This window comes from Mustela nivalis, assembly GCF_964662115.1.
Source record: "Mustela nivalis genome assembly, chromosome: 13".
NCBI classification, from domain to species: Eukaryota; Metazoa; Chordata; class Mammalia; order Carnivora; family Mustelidae; genus Mustela; species Mustela nivalis.
The window spans coordinates 10,188,930-10,207,721 of NC_139032.1; positions in this window are offsets into that span (position 1 = coordinate 10,188,930).

Genomic DNA, 18,792 nt, shown 5'->3' on the forward strand with positions numbered 1-18,792 from the left:
TAGAAACCCAGTTATTTGGAAGAGTGGGAGAAAATATGAATCAAAGAAAATCAGCACCGATGTGCAAATTACTCCAGTCTGTGTACCGGAGGCCAGGTTTTAAATCTTGGTCTTGACTTCATCTCCCTCAAAACCCTGGGTCTAACAGCGGGTAAAATTTGCCCGTGAACAAAGCTAGCTAATAATGCAGCGCTGTCAGAAGGTACCGGAGCCTCTGGAGGACTTTGAGGAACAAAACTTGACATGACTTATCAAATACGCCACTTCTCTGAGGAAACAGATGAAAGCCGGAGGGGGAAGTGTGGGAGGCACAATGTACTTCATTCAGTTTGATGGTTTTCAATCTGTGCTCCAAGGAACCCCTGAATTCTCTCTGCTTTACCGCTGGAGCCACCGAAGGAAAGAGGTGAGGGCAGTCATTCCTAGACTTATCCCCCCAACTTCCCCAGAACACCTCTGTTTATTTGGTTTTCACATGAGGATTCTCATAAAATTGATTTTAACAAATAGCCTGAGAAACTCCTGATATAGTCCAGCTTCTTCCTTTTAGACTCAAGGACAAAGAACACCAGAAAGTTCCAGGCCCTGCTAAGGCCTCAGAGATACTCAGGGGAAGCCAAGTGTCCCCTATCTAATCCTTTCTCATTGGTCTTTTTGGCTGGAAATATAATGTTAATGGACATTTGCCACCAGAGTTCTGGGGGCGCCTGGGTGGCTCAGTGGGTTAAGCCGCTGCCTTTGGCTCAGGTCATGATCTCAGGGTCCTGGGATTGAGTCCCGCATTAGGCTCTCTGCTAAGCAGGGAGCCTGCTTCCCTCTCTCTCTCTCTCTCTCTCTCTGCCTGCCTCTCCGTCTCCTTGTGACCTCTGTCAAATAAATAAATAAAATCTTAAAAAAAAAAAAAAAAAGTTCTGAAGTATTTTCTCAGCCCCCATCCTGAAATTCCTTCTCTTGCCGCCTAACGTCTGGCTTCTTTGATTTTACTTTCATCTAGCCAATTGCATGGGGTGCCTAGCACAGATTTTTTCCAACAACATCCTCATTGCTCTTCAGGTAGCTTAAATAGTGTTTTTTTTCCTGAAAATTCCCAGTGCACTGTGTCCTGAGAGAAATAAAGCTTGCAGAAGCCTATCAGCAAGGTTCTGGGTCTGGAGACCTCCAAGATCTTTGAAGATCTGCCCTTCAAAGAAAACACTTTCTATTCACAGAGTGGGAAAATCGTAAAATCTCTCTTTGACAGAAGTTAAATAGCTAAATTCATCAGATGTCCCAGGAGGAAAAAAATAATAATAATAAAGGAGAAAAGCCCACGTTGTCTTTGTTAAATGGAACAGGTTTCCAGGTGATAACATTTTACTGGAAGAGACCACAGTGATGATTTTTCCAGGAGAACCTATGGTTTGCAGAATCTGTCACCATCATCTTCTTCTTCTTTATCTTCAGCACAGCTGCCATCTTTTGAGCACTTACTATGGACCCAGCAACTGTGCTAAGCTCTTTACCAGCTCTGACATTTAATCTCCATGATCACGCTGGGTACTATTATTCCTCCGGTCTTCAGATATGGAAATTAAGGTTCACAGTGGTTGAATCGGTGCCCCAGTGTTGCACAGCTACATGGAAGGTCATTCACTCTGTCTTCCATGGATGGTGACTCCCAGCCTCATGGAGCTGGTTAATGGCAGATTCAAGAATCACACCAGGACTGTCAGGATCCAAAGCCCAAGTTCTAATCGCTTATGCAAGCATCTGCTTCAGAAACCCACACGTGTTCTCAGACTCTGTGAGTCTTACTTTGATAGTTGTTGATAATTTGTTGATAATTATGAGTCAAGAAGGAAGTACGTTGGCTATTAATTACTGGGTTTGACTCAAACCCAAGGCAAATTCCCAAGGAGACTTCATTCATTCTGGATTTTTTTTTTCTCCAGGTATCAACTAGTTTTAGCTTCATGATATAATTTTTTTTTTAATTTTTAGTTTGAAGCAATTTCAAACTTAGAGGAAAGTTGCATTAGAGTGGAGAATTCCCAAACACTTGTTACCAGATTCAGCAGTCATTCCTGTTTGCCACACGTGCTTCCCTGGTTTGGTCTCTGTGTGTGTGTATAATACCTCATATACACCATATATAATTATACATGTGTACATTTTGGTTGTCCTTCATGTGTGGTCCCTGGGAACTAAAAGCACCTGAGTACTAGTTAGAAATGCAAATTCCTGGACTTTACCCCAGAATTATTAAACCAGAAGTCCTGGGGTAGCAAGCCTAATGGCCCTCTGTGGATTCTGAAGTTCACTTGAGTTTGAGAACCACTGTCCCATGGACGACCATTTGGTGGGGAATTATTCTAAGCACTTGTTCTTTTTCTCATAAAAGGGGAGAAGCTGGAAAAAGTTGGGAGGTATAGCACAGTTTTTCTAAGATTGATCCTGGCATAAAAAACATCATTGTTGAGATTTTCTCCAGCCCACTGATTTGATTCATATGAAGGGACTCTATAGGCTAAAGTAAGTTCTAGGACCTAGTGTTCTCATAAAGATTCAAATAGGACTTTCCAAATTACTCCCTGCAGTGGATTCGTTTTTGTGTACATAATCCCTCTGAAACTGTTCTTTCCTGCTCACACTCATAGAAAAGAGTTCTTACAGAAATACAAATATAATCATCACAGAGAAGCTTAATGATTATATAAATGATGCTCACTAAAGTGGCTTATTATACGTTTTAGAAGACGAGAGTTTGAGTCGAATTTATCCCTTTCTAGAAAGCAGTTTAATAAGGCTATCAATCTCTGAAGTGAGGGATGAAATCATCAACCATATAAAATTCACATTTCTCCCTTTAAAAATATGATTCAGGGTTTACAATCAGCAAAGTGAACATTCCCAGCTTCAAAGTGTGTGTGTGTGTGTGTGTGTGTGTGTGCAAGTGGAGACTTGGTCTTACAATAGGTTAGCATGGTTACCAATGATTATTTATTTCTGTAGTCAGGGTCAGTTACCAGCCATCATAAGACCATGACTGTGTATATAGAGCAAGGAATAAACTTCCATAGAAGGAACCCTGAAAAACATAGCTTTGGGCTATTAAAGCCTGAGTATCTCTATGAAGTAGTCCTTTTAGGGAGGTTTCTTCCCAGTTAGTATGACATTAAGTCATATTATAATAAATAGCTGAAATTATAAAGCCTAGATGATTCATTTATTTCAGACAGAAGTCTGTAAAGAAGAAGAGGAGGAGAAGGCAGAATTGGGGGCAGTTTCTCAGAGTGCTTTAAAATGAAATCTGACTTGTGTTTAGTATTTGTGTGGGGGGAGGGGGAAGGAGGTTTAATATTCATTTCCTGGGATTTACAAGCTGTGGAATTTGGATGGTGTTCATATATATTTATTCTAAAACTTCAAAGAGCTCTATCTCCCAACATCTCAGCAAAGATGAGAGAACAAATGACCAAAGGACACAACCTAATATATTTTGGGATTTTTATTCCTCCCCCACAAGCAAGGCAATCTTTTTGGAAACTAACCATTGTCAAAACCCCCCTTGGGATCTTGATACTATGTGTCCTCCTCCCAACAATCCTAGCCATAGGCTATAGCTAAAGCCTTGCAACCCCACCCCCCCCTCGAATTACCCCCTCGCAGCTCTCTCCCTTTAGAACTGACTTTGATATTTGGCAACTCCTTTCTCCCTCACTTCAGGTCCCAAATCCAGCCTATGAAGCCCTGTCGCATATCATATCTGATGATATGCACCCTGACATACCGCATTTGTGATAAGCAATCTATAAGAACTTATCAATATCTCTTTTATATCAATGTCATCTCAAGAGCTCTGAACTTGGGATCTAGAAACCTGAATCTGAGTTTGGGTTTCGCTGCTAATGAGTTTGTAACCTTGGGTTCACGCTGAAGGTCATTGTCCTCATTTGTACAATAAGGAGGTTGGAGTAGGTGACCTAAAAAATGATGTTGACCACTCAAATTCTATGGTGATTGTTTTTCCAGTTTTACTGAGACATAATTAACAAAGAACATTGCATAAATCTAAGGTGGATAGTGTAATGACTCACCTGTATCATGACATGGTCATTACAATAAGTTTTACTAACATCTATCATCTCATATAGACATAAAGAAAAAATGTTTTCTTTCCTTGTGATAAGAAGCCTTAGGAGCTACTCTTTGAACAGCTTTCAAATATACTCTATGGCAGTACTAGCTATAAGTTATCGTGTTGTGCATTATATCCTTAGGACTTATTTATCTTACAACTAGAACATGGTGCCTTTTGACCACCTTCTTCCAATTCCCCTCCCCCACCCTCTGCCTCCAGGAACCACAAGTTTGACCTCCTTTTCTATGAATTTGGCTTCTTCCTTTTTTCTTTTTCTTAGGATTCCACATAAAGTGTGATCAGACAGTATTTATCTTTCTCTGACTTAATTTGTTTACCATAATGCCCTCAATGTTCATTTATGCCATCGCAAGTGACAGGAATGCTGCTTTTTTGTGGTTGAATAATATTGCATTGTGTATATATAACACAGCTTCTTTATCTATTCATTTTTGATGGACACTTAGGTGGTTTCCCTGATGTGGTTATTGTAGGACATAGGGGTGTAGAATTCTCTTTGACATAGTGTTTTCATCTCCTTTGGATATATCCCCAGAAATGGGATTGTCAAACCATATAGTAGTTTTAATTTTTTTGAAGAAACTCCATACTGTTTTCCAAGAGGCTGTATATATTTACATTCCCATCAACAGTGTGCAAGGGTTTCCTCATTTCTACATCCTCACCAACAATTGTTTTCTCTTGTTTTTTTGAGAGTGGTCATTCCAACAGGTGTTAGATGATACCTCATTGTGATTTTGATTTGCATTTCTCTAATGATTACTGTTGTAGAGTAGCTTTTCATGTACCTGTTGGCCATTCGTATATCTTCTTGGGAAAAATGTCTGTTCAGGTCCTTTGCCCATCTTTTAGATGGGATTATTTGGGGATTTTGTTACTGTGTTTTATGAGTTCTTTATACATTTTGTATGTTAACGTCTTATTGGATATATGGTTAGCAATTTTTTTTTCCCATTCCACAGGTTGCTTTCCACTTTGTTGATCACTTTTTGCTGTGCAGAAGCTTTTAATTAGATCTGACCCCACTAGTTTACTTTTTATTTTGTTGGTGCTCCTTAGGTGTTATATCCAAAAAATCATTGCCGAGACCATATCAAGGAACTTCCTTCCTTTTTTTTCTTCTAGGAATTTTGTGGTTTCCACTCTTACCTTGCATTTAAACCTTTAATCTAGTTCAAGTTAATCTTTGTGAGTAGTGTGAGATAGGGGCCTAATTCCATTCTTTAGCATGTGAATATCCTATTTTCCCAGCACCATTTTCTTAAGAGACTGTCTTTTCCTCATTGAGTATCCTTGGTTCCCTTGTCAAATATTTGTTGAATGTCTATGCATGAGTTTATTTCTGGGCTCTTGATTCTCTTCTGTTGGTCCGTGTTTCTATTTTTATGCCAGTACCATATTGTTTTGACTACGATAGCTGTGTAACATAGCTTGAAGTGAGCAAGTGTGATGTCTCCTGCTTTGTTCTTTTTTCTCGGGATGGCTTTAGCTATTTGGGGTCTTTTGTAATTCCATGTAAATTTTAAGGTTTTGTTTTTTTTTTTTTTACTTCTGGAGTAAATGGAACTGGGATTTTGATAGAGATTGCATTGAAGCTATAGATAGCTTTGAGTAATATGGACATTTTAACTATTAATTCTTCTAGTACTTCAATATGGGATATCTTTGCATTTACTTATGTCTTTTTAGATTTCTTTCATTGTTGTCTTGTAGTTTTCAATGTAGTGATCTTTCACCTCCTTGGTTAAATTAATTCCTAAATTTATTACTATTTTTTAAAAATTTTATGTATTTATTTGACAGAGAGAGAGAGATCTCAAGTAAGCAGAGAGACAGGCAGAGATGGGGGCGGGGAAGCAGGCTCCCCTCTGAGCAGAGAGCTCCATCCTAGGACCCTGAGATCATGACCTGAGCCAAAGGCAGACGCTTAACCCACTGAGCCACCCAGGTGCCCCAAATTTATTTGTTAATAAATTTTTAATAAATAAATAAAATATTTATTTATTGTAAACTGTATAATTTTCTTTATTTTCCAGATAATTCATTGTTAGTGTGTAGAAACGATAGTGATTTTTGTATGTTAATTTTGTATTTGGCAACTTTGTGGATGTGCTGATTAGGTCAAATGGTTTTTTGGTGGAGTCCTTAAGGATGGTTGGATCGATCTATCTATCTATCTATCTATCTATATCTATGAAGAGAACAGATGGACATAGGAAAACCCCCAAACCTGGTTAACCCAAAACCTGGTTAAAGGTTAGAAGTAATAACAATATGGATTGCCTGTCTATTTTCAAACCCTGGATATATTTTATATATATATATTTTTCATGTCATCTGCCAATAGAGACCAATTTACTTATTCTTTTTAAGTCCTGATGTCTTTTAGTTCTTGCATGGTTGCTTTAGCTGAAACTTCTAGTACTATGTTAAATAGGAGTGTGAAAGTAGGCACCCTTGTTCTGTTTTTAATCTTAGAGGAAAGGCTTTGAACCTTACACATTAAGAGTGTCATTAGCTGTGGGCTTGTCATATATGGCCTTTATTATATTGAGGTACATCCCTTCTGTGCCTAATTTGTCAAGAATTTTTATCATGAACAGATGTTAAATTTTGTCAAATGCATTTTCTGCATCTATTGAGATGACTATATAATTATTTTCTTTTATTCTGTGAATGTGATGTAGCAGATATATTTGTGCATGGTGAACGATCCTTGCATTTCTGGGATAAATCCCACTAGATCATGGTAAATGATCTTTGTATTGTGATGCTATATTTGATTTGTTAGTTTCTTATTGAGAGTTTCTGCATCTACATCATCAGAGATATTGGCCTATAGTTGTTTTTTCTTGGAGTGACCTTTCCTGGCATTGGTATCAGGGTAGTGCTAGCCTCATAAAATGAATTTGAGAGTGTTCTCCTCCTTTTGGGGAGAATCTATTAAGCATTGACATTAATTCTTCCTTAAATGTTTTGCAAAATTCACCTGTGAACCCAAAGCTTTTCTTTGGTGGTGGATTTTTGATGAATGATTCGATCTCTGTACTAGTAGTTGTCCTGTTTATATTTCTTATGTCTTTCTGATTCAGTCTTGGTAAGTTGTATGTCTTAGGATACTTTTTCACATTATGTCCTAAGAGCTGCAAATATAAATTTTAAAATAATAATAAATAGTACTTGAGAAGGAAACCAACATTTTAAAAACTGAATGTACCAGAAAATGTGCCAAGTGTATTTCTGTGGACCATCTAATGTTATCTTTACAATAACTGTGCAAGATGTTTTGGTTTTATTTCCATTTTATAGAGAAAAGAGTGAATTTCAGAGCAGTTAAATAATTTTAAGTTGCAAATATTTACTTTATATCCTATAAGAGATGCCCCTGAAATGTGCAGATCACCTTCCCGAGAGTTCTAACAGTCATGCATAAGTACCGGTCCCCATGGTTTAGGGATATTTACTCCCTAAGCAGTGCATGGCAAGGCTGACTTGTTTCTTAATACAAATGTACCATTCACTTAAGGAAAGTGAAATTCTTGTGCAAATCTTCTTTACCAATACAAGGTGTCACCCAAAAAAGCTGGTGTCAAAGTAAATGTTTCTAACCAAAGAATACTGGCCAATAAAACTTACCTGCCCATGTCCCCTAGATCCCTATCCTAGAGACAGGGATTTCTTTTTGGTTAATCAAGTAAACAACCCCTTGCTGTTGAATGAACCAGTCAATGTTCTGTGTCTGTGAGAAACATCCTGGGTAAAATGCCCAGATTTGATGACTCATAAGTATTTAATATACGATAGCTAAATTATCACTATTTTCCAAAATTTAAAGAATAATGAGAGCTAATGGCAACAGCTTTTGAGCTCTGTAGCAAAGCAGGGGAGGAGATATTTGGGGACATTTTGGACTTTATTTTACCACCATTCTCATTAGGTCCAAGCCTTTGTTAATTCCACCTCCAACAGTTAAAGATTTTCTAAAATCACTGTTAACTTTAGGTTCTTCGGGGCCTTGTTTTTGGCATAAGCAGGAAGAAACCCTTAAAAAATGGTGTTTTGAAATGTTTCTTTTCTAATTGTGCTTTTATAAACACAGTTGGACAAAATGCCTGGTTCCCTTAGGGAAAGAACCATCCACATAAACAAAGATAGTAAAAACTGCTTTTTTTCATTTTGGCTTTTATTTCCTTCTTTCACGCATCTGTGTGATGACTCACGGAGTCCACCACTCACTAGATCCCGGAGAGTACAAAATGACAGAAATGGAATATCTGTCCTCAGGAAGGGCATATTGGGCTGGCTAAGACAGATGGGCAAATAAATAATTACTAAAATGGGTGCTAAAGAAAAGTATTTGAGGGGAAGAAAGATGATTCTGAGAAAATGAGGCATTGACCCAAGCGAGGGGGGACAGATAGATTGGTGAGGGCATCATCATAGCAGTGGTGTTGCTGGGATCAGCCGAGCAAAGACTGGGAAGGGGAGGAAGGAGCAGAGAATATTTTCCTGGGGACTAAGATCCTATCTAGAGCCCCTCGTTTTCTGTTTCATGTGAGCCAAGAGACTCTATAGGAGAAGGAAGGGGGAGAACCCCTGTAGAACCCCTGTAGAACCTGAGGGTCAATGTGGTGTCCAAGCTTGAGAGAGAGACAGAGAAAGAAGGAAGAGAAGAGAAGGGAAGCGTTTGGTGGAGGGCCAAACCCTGAGTCAGGTAATAAACAAGTTATGGATATGACTGAGTGTCCAGAAATAGGAAGAGGGAATTAAAGTTCTTTCTACTTTTTAAAAATCTTGATTGTTAATGATGAGCTGGAATGAGAATGGTGGTTATCTTTCATTACAGCAGTTGGTAGATAGAATATTCAATTGTGTGTCTTTTTGTTGTTGTTGTTGTTAAGCTCAAGTCAATTATGTGGTTATTTGGCTACATTTGAAATTTTGGAGGATTGAAATTTGGCGTTTTTCTTCCCAATATTTAGTGTCTCCCCCAGAGGACACTCTGAATCACCCACACAGTCTAGACAGCAGCGATAGGAACGCTCTCATGGACTCTTGAGTGTGCAAATACAGGGTATAGGGAAATGTGTTTTTTAGGGCTACTCTTGTCTGGCAATGTATACCCAAGAGCAGAGATGAAAACATGTTCAGGTACCAACTCTGACCTGTAGACCAGTGGGCTTTCCAGAAATCTCCACCGTGCAGGATTCTGACCTAGCAAAGATGAATGCCTTGATAGACAAGCTGTGTGTGTTGATTGTGGGCCCTGATACCACCTCTAGCTTTGTCACAAGGTAGTTGTATGACCTTCAACAAGTCATTTCACCTTCCTGGGCCCCAGTTCCATCACATCTAAAAAATGGAAGCTGGGTTATTCTTCCTCCCAGCCTGACATTCAGGTTTTAAGATGCAGAGAGTACTTTTTCTGTTACAGATTCATTTCTGAGTTACATCTTGTACAGTCCAGTAAAAAAAAAAAAAAAAGAAGGACCCTGGATATACCATTTTAAGAAGAAGTAACTCACTAAAGCCTCAAGCTGATAGTACATTCTATTTTGATAAAGTGGCATTAATAATTTGACAGTAATACACAGTTCATTGTGACCATGTTTGGGCTTTTAAGGTCTGAGTGGGGGTTGTGGCTGGGCCAGGGCCTTAGCCGCCACTTAGGCAGGCTTCTCATCCTTCTCTTTCCTTATATGTCGGTTCTTCTGGCTCTAATCCTTTGTTTGTTCTACTTAACCACCACGTCCCCTGGAGTCACGAGGGGGCTGGAGTCCTGCCTTGCTGGAGGTCAAGGTCTAATTCTTATCATTTGGGTTTGGTGGTAGATAGAACTGTTGGAAGGTGGGTAGTTCGAGGAGGCAAAAGGTTACAAAGACTTGTCTAGATGGAGTTCTCAAGGCAGTGTCTCAGACTGGCACCAGCTGGGTCCTAGAAATGAGCCAGGTTTGGAGGAGGCTGGAGGAAATGCAGGGGTTACCACCAGCAACACCCCTGGATGTATCTTCTCCAAATGGGGCCTCCTACGAAGTGTACTTGAGGGCACTTCCTGTAGGCTCATTTCTCAGGGCTGCCTCTACTTCTTCAGGTTCCAGAGAGCAACAGCCACCAGCCTGGTGATCCTCAACCCCACTGAACAGTAGACTCTTTAGGGAAGCTTTTGAAAAATGTTGACACCCAGTCCCTAACCCCAGAGGTTCTGGATTAATCGGTCCAAGGGAAAATTGAAAACTCATTTAGGGTCTATTTGAAACTCCCCAGGTAATTCAAATGTACAACTAAGGTTGAAACTCACTCCTTTAGAACCTCAACCTGACCTATTTACTTTAAAAGCTGTGCAGAGAAGAAAGGCTGGTCTGCATCCCAGGATATATACTGGTGGCCCATGGTTAGAGTTCGGACTGTAGAGGTGTTTTGTTTGGCCAGCACAATGTTAAAACAAAAAGCAGGCAAGCAAATAAACAAAAGGCCCTGATTCTGAATGCCTTTTCAGGAGGCCTAATGCTCAGCAGGCTTTTAGGTTTTTGTTACTTGCATGACTTCTGTAGGTATTTGGTTAGGCAGCTCCTGGTCTACTGAGACCAGTATAGACACAGCCGTTTGTTTTCCTCTCCTAATGAAGAAGACTAATGGGAATGGTGGTGGTGGGGATGGTGGAGGGGTAGGGGAGTGAAGATGGTGTGGGGTGAGGAGGTTGAGGAGGAGGATGGCAAGAAGATAATCAGAAATCTGCAGACAATCTACCTGAAATTATGACTCCCGCCTCCCCTGAGTTCTTACCTTATTGCCATATTTTTGTGACTAGCGTTGGGCTCCAGTCCCAAATGCATGACAGGCTACTCCTAAGGAGGAGGAGCTCGCACAGATTGGATCATTTTTTAGGACATTTACAGGACCACGGTGCTAGGGGATGATGGAGGGAAGGAGCTCACTCCATTGGACCCTGGGTGGTACACTGAATTGGGTCTGAGCAAGGATTTCAAAAATGTCCTTGCTTCCGGCTTCCTCCAGCAGCCTTTGCTGGCAATGAGAACTGCTCCCCAAGGTCAGGTGTGGGGACTTCTGCTTCCTTGCAGAAAGTCAGAAGGTGTGGGTGGACTCCAGCACTGCTGGTTTTCCTACCCACTGCAGTATTTCTGAATATGCAGAAAATCTCTTTCTGGAAAACTACTAACACCCTGTATAACAAACTCTCAATACAGAGGATGGTACTAATTCATTTTAACCCATCGTTTGCACCCCAGATGCTTACTTTCATTTTCCTGGGAGCAGGGGCTCCATGGTGTAGCCCCCTGCCCTTGCTCCAGCGGTGCCCTCCCAGGTACAGGGCGGTGATGGCATGGTGGCAATGGGTGGTTGATGGGCCCGGGTCATTTTCGGTTCTCTTCTTTGTACTTACAGGTGAGGCCACAAAATCTCAAAATTCCCTTGGCAATAGCACATTACTGTTAGTGGTTAAAGCTCAGAAGTAATAGCAATGTGGATTGGCTGTCTATTTTCAAACCGTAAAAGCCAGCTCAAGTTTGCAGTCAGCACTTCTATCTCTGCTTCCTTTTAAGTGTGTTACGAGAGAGAGATCGTTCTTGTCTTAATCCTGTAAATGGGTTCACACCTGTCCACACTGAACGAACACGTGACACAGACATCTGCTGATTCAAATATGGTGGAAAGTGAACGGCCTAGGTTTCCTGCTGGACCTTCAGGCACCTCACACTTCCAGAGCCCCTATCCTATGCCTCAGCTACTGAGGACTTAGCTGAGAATCAGGATGTGCAACTTTCTGTTTCCTTTTTTTTTTTCTTTTATGATTTCTTTTTTGTTTTAAAGCTTTAAAACATGTAAGACTTGAGTAATGAGGATCTTACTTAGGGGATGATAGCTATAGCGATTTATGCCCTGTCTTCTGGACCAGATGACAGAGGACGTGCCCAACCCTTTGACTCACATATTGCTGCCACCCTACCACCATGTTGGGGGTCCATTAACAGGGACATAAGAAAGAAGAGGGTCTTTATTTGAATATAACGACCCATAGGCGAACACGAAATTTCTCCTATGAGACATTTCAACTATAATAAAGACCACGACTGGGGAATCATTGTGGTTTTAATCTTTATTCCTTCCTGTGGGAGAGCAGGCCATCATTTCGCTCTCTGTTCATGAGCAGTGAGGACAGAGCCGCCATCTTATTTTGGATTTGAGGGTTTTCCTATGGCCATCTGTTCTTTTCATCATCGTGCAAGAGATTTATTGCCATAAAAATTATTTCATAAAATTATTGCCATAAAGATTATTTTTATTACTGCTGCTGACGTGCCGCTCCTCACAGGATATTTGTATCGATCTTTCTCTCTCTTGAGGCCGTACCGACATCGCCTTCTCATGCTGCCCTTTGTATGGACTTCCAGGGTCCCATTTTCTCATGGTCATGTGCCTAATTAGTGACATGGCCAGGGTCATGTTAGATCTCATCCTGTCCCTTTGTCTCTTAGGTTCATAACTTCATTGGTCACACCTTTTTCCTCATCACACTTGCCACGCACTGGTTATTCCAGTTCTTTCTGACCCTGGCGTGGGACTGCATCATGCTGTCTCCACCACGAGAAAGTCTGTCACCCTAACCCCATTGTCCTGGAGAAAGAAAATCAGCTCTCTCCCTGAGCAATGTTTCCTTATAAATCTAATCCACAGAGCACTAGGTAATTGAGATGTAAATACATATAATTAAAAAATGACGCTCATTGTGTCTGTACAGAGGGACTTTTGGGGGCCTTCCTCATTCACTGATTGACTTATTTGCCACGTGTTTAGTGAGAACTCTAGGGGACACCACTGATACCCGCCCCTGATGCCCACACATCCTTGGCTCTGTGTGCCGTCCCCCAGCTTCTGTGTGCTTTGCTGCCCGCTGTTCCCAGTGTTGCCTTTCCTCTGAGCTTTGACCATGACTGCTGACGTCAACTTGCCCATCTAGAGTGTTGAAGCGCCTGGGAGTTTATGACCCACTGTCCCCTCCCTGACCTCCACTACCCGGTGACTGACTGCGCTATGGGAGGGAAGATTGAAAATACCAACTTCCTTGCCTCAAGAAGAAACACCTCAAGAAGAAACAAACTCGGCGGGGTCTTGATAATCCCACGCTCCTCCAGTGGACCCAGCGGAGACTGGGACTTCCTCCGGGCATGGCTTCTTTGTTCTCTCCAGCTTCCTGACTCTTTTGGCAATTTCTCCCAGGAACTGGTCCTTAATAAATCATGTGCATCTATGTTTTTGTTTTGGGGGTCTGCATCTAAGAAAATCCCATCTAAGACACTTTCTTTGTGTGCCAGACACTATGATTAGTTTCTAATGGAAAAGAGAAGTGTGGGGGTCTGCATGCATTAATAAGTTTTTCAGTGCATATGGTGTGTCACTCTCAAAAATGATTTGACTATAGGAAGCCATGTTTATGGCTCTCCTGATGACAAACTGTGGAACCCTAGTGGCTTGTGGGACACAGCTTGGGAAACGCTAGACTAAATAAGACTGCTGTAGCTAGCATCCACAACCACCTTCTTGAATTGCTGGCTTTGAGCCTGTCCAAGTACGACACCCACACTTCCCACCTCGTTATTTGTAGTCTAGATTATAGACCCACCTTGCCTCTCCTCAGGTGGTCTTTGCTCCCACCTTGACTCTGGCTCCCATTCTCCTCCAGTTGTGGTGCTCTAGGTAATAGCTGTGTACTCTCCTTTTTCACTATTTGGGGAACCTTTCCCCCTGAAACCACCACCATGAGCAGCACCTGGTCCTCCACACCAGCAGGGGGCAGTGTTTCCTACCCAGGGAGCAGGAGCCAGGCACTGCCTCCCACCGCATTCCCCACCCCAAAGAGGCACAGATGAAACCAGGGCTACTTCCAAAGCTCCCACCTCCTGTGATCAGCCACCCACCCCATGAAAAGTCCTTTAACTTTCTTTTAACTCATTCCTGCCCACTGGGTAGAGTTTACAAGGTACTAAAAGGCATGCAGGTGTTTAGAGAGATTAGGTATTTTGCAAAGAGGGGAATAGTTCAGGGCTTTGACTGGAATCCCTTTAAGGCCGGCATAAAGCAGAATTCTAATAAGATACGTGACCTCATTTCTGATTCCACAGCAGATGAGAAAGAAGGTGGGTGAGCAGCGGTGGGAGGGCAGGACAGTGAAAGCATGAGCCCGCAGGTGGAACAGCAATAGGAAGAACTCAGGAAGGTTGCAGGCTGTGGGAAGCTCACGCATCCACCCCTAGCTCTGTCGTGGAGAAAAAAAAGGAGGAAAACTGTGCTCAGACCTCAGTCACTGCCCGGAACTTCATTGCTCTTACTTACGGGCACAGAGCTGATTTCCACAGGGAAAAATTGGAGTCCCAGACAAAATGGTTAATGTAGGTCATTGTACTCTGTTTAAGAAGGCAGTGAAGAGTGTCATGCATCTTTAAAAATGTTTGTCTTCCTGGTTAAATAGTAATAGTTCACGTTTGCTAGCTAGTATGATTGCCGGGCGATGCTAATAGAATTTTCAGATTTTCCTTTAAGCATCAGAATAACTCTGCAAAGTCGGAACTGTGATCCTCCTCATTTTACAGGGGAGGAAAGTGAGGTTGGAAGGGTTAAGCCTGGTGCCCGTCTGCCATAGTTGGCACGGGGCACAACCACACTTGGAACCAGCTGGGTCTGATCGGAACCCACACCTGTCATCACCGTCGTGGGTCTGCAGAACCTCACAAACTCGCGAGTGGCTCAGGGGCTCCACCGTCAGCTCTGGAGCGCTCCCTCTATCCACAGTCCACATCCGAACACGGGGCAACATTGTGTTTCTTAAATTGGCTCATTTCCAGAGGATGTTCTTAAGTAACAGGATAAATGGAACAATAACAAAAGGTGAATCAAAAAGATGGACGATTCAATCATCCCCACAGAATGAAATAATTCGATTGTGCACATCAGCCATCTCTGGGGGGATAAAACCCACAAATTCTGGTGGGCGTGACTCCGTTTCTATCAGTCCTTCAGGTCATGTGTGTACTTTGCCAGTTTTCTAGATTCTTGCCCAAAGCCTCAGTCTTTGCCCCCTGCCCTCCACAAGAGAGCTCTGGGCTTCCCAGGACACGTGGCAGCCGAGCCCGGAGGATGACAGGATGCTACAGGACATGGCCACTAGAGGGAAGCAGGGAGGCCGTTATGCTTCATTTTCCTGAAGGATTCAAATCCGGGTTTGTTTAAAAAGCCAACAGTTTAAAGACGTTTTCATCCGAGAGACATACTGTATCGAGTGTGGTTGGTGCCAAAGAGAAGTGTGCTCCTGCAGACCCTCAGGGCACCTCATTTCCATCTCAAAACAGGCCTGGTCTGATACCAGCAGGTAACTTTGCCGCAGGTCCTAGGTCCTTGGTACCGCTCACCTGGTAGAAAAAGCATTTTCTTCTGCTGGGTCCCTTCACAACATTTTGCAGGATATATTAAATCCAGTAAAGTTTGCCCCAGATCCGGAAGTCGTGTTGATCACCAACAATTGCAAAACACCTACCTGCTGCTTGTCATTTCCTTTTTGAGGAAGTTGTGTTAACTCAGACTAGAGGCAAAAGGAGGGGTCAGGTATGGACAGAAGTCGGACACAGCCTCCCCCGATGAGTCACCTGGCTTCTGAAGGAGCTGTACCGACTAAATAGCATCACCTAAAGACTCTCTTGGGAAGACTGCAGAATGTTCCGTCGGGGTGTGCTTTGAAAAGAGCTCCACAGTTATTAACATAATGACAGTAATGATTACTCGGATTTATTTTTCAATTACCGTCTTTGTACATGTGCCTAAGAACACATCGCTTGAATGGATGCACTTAAGGTTTTTATACCAAGAGCAGTGGGGGATTGGAGAAGGTTCAAGACGTTCTTCAGCATGGAATAATAAACCGCCATCTTAAATGATGCCAAGGAGTGTATTTATGGATACGTAAAGATCGTCGCAATATATTAGGTTTTCTCAAGCAGGATCTAAGTCAGTATGAGCCTATTTGTGTAATATATAGTTATATACACACACTGAAAAAGTCTGGATGATGTATTGACTATCGCTGTACGGTTGATTTAGAAGTGACATTTTCTTACAGTTTTCCTCTTTTTTTTCTTTTCTGTGTTTTCAGATTTTTCTGCCTGGCCATGCATTATATGTATAATTTTTTATTTTACATATTATATCATTTGTATTTCAAAGGGTTGTCTGATTTTTTTACCCAGGATATTCTCATAATAGGATTTTCATCCGTCTGTCCTTCTCCTACATCTGCAGGGCTGAATTAAGAACGGGCCGGGTGGAATGGCTGCCTTCTTGTACTGTTACACTTGCTCTCTCTTGCTTCCAGAATGTGATTTGTGGCTCTGAAATGTCCCTGCTCGAGGCTCTGGTTCCTCACACCACCCCAGTCATCTTACCTTTCCCGTCTTCCTCTACTTCCCGAGCTCTATTCTTAGACTTGACTCTTTCCTGTTTCTCCTTTTCCCTGATGTGGGGCGAAGGGAGGGCAGACCTTTGATCCGTGTACCCTACCCCCCGCTCTTCCTTCTCCTTCTGGCCTCATCCATCAAAATCATCTCAGTGCTTTCATGCCCCCTTTCAAGTGCCTCTTTGCTCAGAGCCGAGAGCTCTCCAGCATTTCGGGGAGGCGGGGAGGGGAAGTGGTGAAGCCGGTTGGTACCCTTGGGGTCCCCTGCTTTCCCCAGGATGCCATGAACAGTAACCACGTCCGCAAGCCACCAGCAACCCCCACCACACCACACTCATACAGTGGACATGTATAAGGTCAAGTGACCTATTTTGACCAAAGACAGGCACAGTCAACAAAAATTAGACTCCACCACCCTTCTGAGATGGTGGAGGAAAGAGTACTTTCAAAGTTTATCTGAACATACCTTTCCTTCTAGAATCGTAGGAAAGGCTTGCCCAGAAATGGCTCTTAGCTCATGATGCCACTGCTGATGTAGGACAGAAGGACAAGGTGGTCTGAACCATAACTCCTGCCTGGAGCCCCCTCCCTTAATTCCATGCCAGCTCCTGTCCATCCTTCAAGGCTGGCTAAGGTCTCCCTTCCTTGGAGCTCTTCCTGACCATTCCCGCCCCCAGAGTGTCCATGGCACAGTCCTGGTCCTCACCAGCGTTCCTGTAGTCCTGGGTGTACTGTTCGGGGAAGCACACGGGCTTCACAGTCAGGCTGCTGGGTACCAGGGGTGGCCTGACCATGGGCAGGCTCTGCGACTCTGAGCCATGGACTTGACAGCAGCTTCCTCAATCTCTTCGTTTACAAAATGGGCACAACCCATTGTACCTACCTCATTGGGTGGTTGTAAGGATTAAATGATTTGGTTCCTGCCACATAGTAAGAGCTTTACAAATGTTCAATTTTCTCTGGATAGCATGTAATTTTCAATTTCATATCCTGTAACTTAGCTTTCTATAGTCGACATCTTCTTGATGGGAATACTTTAGGTATTTCAGTTGAGCTGGCTATCTCCTGTGCCTTTTTGTAATCTTCATAGCACCCAGCAGTAAGGTACACACAATCAAGAGTTAGGACTGACTTACTGCTAGATACAGGTTACAAATTGGCAAGAGCAAAGTCTTGTGGTCTGCAAAATAGATGATACCAATCTGGAAGTCATGGGTCAGTGTGCCTTTCTTTCAAAGGCATCCTGTTTCTGATAGACTTTGCTATGAAACAAACTACCCTAAAACATGGTGGCCTAAAAATAATGGTACATTATGTCTCATGGTCATGGGGTTTGACTAGGGAGTTCTGTTGGTCCATAGAGTTCAGCTGGAGGGTAAGTGGGACTTGAAGGTCCAAGACGGCCTCATTCATGCCTACCGGTTGATGCTGGCTGTTGGCTAAGCTTCTTGGTTCTTTGACAGGTGATTTTGCACCCTCCAGTCAGTCAGGCAGGTTTCCACAGAGCAGGGAGGGGGCCTTGGGAATCTAAGAATATGACAGTCAAAGCTTTGTCACAAAGTGTAGGCTCTGAAACTTTCAGTGTCACTTTCATCATATTCTATAGATCAAAGCAAGTCATAAGACCAGTCCAGATCCAAGGAGTGGAGAAATGGTCTCGGTTCCTTGATGGGGGGAGTGTCAGTGCCAGGTTGCCCAGGAGGTGTAGACACTGGGAGTCCTGACGCATCCGAGGTCAGTATGCTAACCGTCAACTGCACATCCCTGGTAAGAGGTTTAGTGAACTCGTGGGATGACAATCTTGATAACCTCTCTCTGTTGTGCTTTACAACCCAATGGAGGTATTTGCAACCATTGGCTGTTTTGATGTTCACAGCAGTGCAAAATTCCTCTGAGGCAGGAAGGAGAGGAATGACCATCTTCACAGGGTAGGTTAGAAAGTTGCAGTTCGACAGCTTCCCCTGACTCATAACCAGTTTTTAACAGAATTGCACTATTAGGACTGTTACCTCTTTTTATTAGGAAACACTTGTCCCACAAAAAGTGTGGAGAGTACTAGAAACACCAACCTGTGTGACTACTACATATTTTGAAGACTGGAATGTCAGACATTCCTCTGAAGCCCCCTGTGCCTCACAGCCCAGCCTGTACCCCACATTTCTACATAACCACACTCCGGGATCACGGCCAT